The sequence below is a fragment of the Arachis hypogaea genome, chromosome 7, assembly GCF_003086295.3.
Source record: "Arachis hypogaea cultivar Tifrunner chromosome 7, arahy.Tifrunner.gnm2.J5K5, whole genome shotgun sequence".
In the NCBI taxonomy this organism is placed as follows: Eukaryota; Viridiplantae; Streptophyta; class Magnoliopsida; order Fabales; family Fabaceae; genus Arachis; species Arachis hypogaea.
The window spans coordinates 41,822,248-41,823,727 of NC_092042.1; the positions used below are offsets into that span (position 1 = coordinate 41,822,248).

At 41.0% G+C, this 1,480-nt stretch overlaps 1 non-coding gene across 1 annotated transcript; it reads right to left on the reverse strand.

Annotated features, from left to right (window-relative positions):
- Window positions 1-464: 464 nt before the first annotated feature.
- Window positions 465-572, reverse strand: LOC112704442 (small nucleolar RNA R71). Its single transcript, XR_003155067.1, has one exon. It is a non-coding gene; the product is annotated as a small nucleolar RNA R71 (small nucleolar RNA).
- Between the last annotated feature and the right edge of the window lie 908 nt (window positions 573-1,480).

The following is a 1,480-nucleotide window of genomic DNA, read 5'->3' on the forward strand; positions in this document are numbered from 1 at the left end:
CTCTGAAGAGGAAGCTAAGAGCAGCTAAAGGACAAAACTCTGAAGATGACCTCACTGAAATTTTCGAAAAGGAAGCAGCAAAAGAAACAATTATGGCCAAACCAAACAACAATGCAAGGAAGATGCTTGGTGATTTTACTACACCAACTTCCAACTTCTATGGAAGAAGCTTCTCAATCCTTGCCATAGGAGCAAATAATTTTGAGCTAAAGCCTCAATTAGTTTCTCTATTGCAACAGAACTGCAAGTTTCATGGACTATTTTTCATTGAGTTCTTGTAAATCTGTGATACTGTTAAGACCAATGTAGTTGATCCTGAAGTCTACAAGCTTATGCTTTTCCCTTTTGCTGTAAGAGACAGAGCTAGAACATGGTTGGACTCACAACCCAGAGATAGCCTGGACTCTTGGGATAAGCTGGTCACGGCTTTCTTAGCCAAGTTATTTCTTCCTCAAAAGCTGAGTAAGCTTAGAGTAGATGTTCAAACCTTTAGACAGAAAGAAGGTGAATCCCTCTATGAAGCTTGGGAAAGATACAAGAAGCTGACCAAAAGGTGTCCTTCTGACATGCTTTCAGAATGGAGCACATTAGATATATTCTATGATGGTCTGTCTGAATTTTCCAAGATGTCACTGGACCACTCTGTAGGTGGATCCATTCACCTAAAGAAAACGCCTGCAGAAGCTCAGGAACTTATTGAAATGGTTGTAAATAACCAGTTCATGTATACCTCTGAGAGGAATCCTATGAGTAATGGGACGCCTCAAAAGAGAGGAGTTCTTGAAATTGATGTTCTGAATGCCATACTGGCTCAGAACAAAATATTGACCCAACAAGTCAATATGATCTCTCAGAGTCTGAATGGATTGCAAAATGCATCCAACAGTACTAAAGAAGCATCTTTTGAAGAAGAAGCTTATGATCCTAAGAACCCTGCAATGCCGGAGGTGAATTACATGGGTGAAGCCTTTGGCAACACCTATAATCCTTCATGGAAAAATCATCCAAATTTTTCATGGAAGGATCAACAGAAGCAAGGCTTCAATAATAACAATGGTGGAAGAAACAGGTTTAGCAATAGCAAACCTTTCCCATCATCATCTCAGCAACAGACAGAGCATTCTGAGCAGAATCCTTCTAGTTTAAGAAACATAGTCTCTGATCTATCTAAGGCCACTCTTAGTTTCATGACTGAAACAAGATCCTCCATTAGAAATTTGGAGGCACAAGTAGGCCAGCTGAGTAAAAGGGTCATTGAAACTCCTCCTAGCACTCTACCAAGCAATACAGAAGAGAATCCCAAAAGAGCGTGCAAGGCCATTGATATAATCAACACGGCCGAAACCTTTGAGGAGGAGGAGGACGTGAATCCAATTGAGGAAGACCTCAGGGGACGTCCAATGGTTAGTACAGAATACCCTAATGAGGAACCAAAGGAATCTGAGACTCATACAGAGACCATAGAGATTCCCTTGGACCT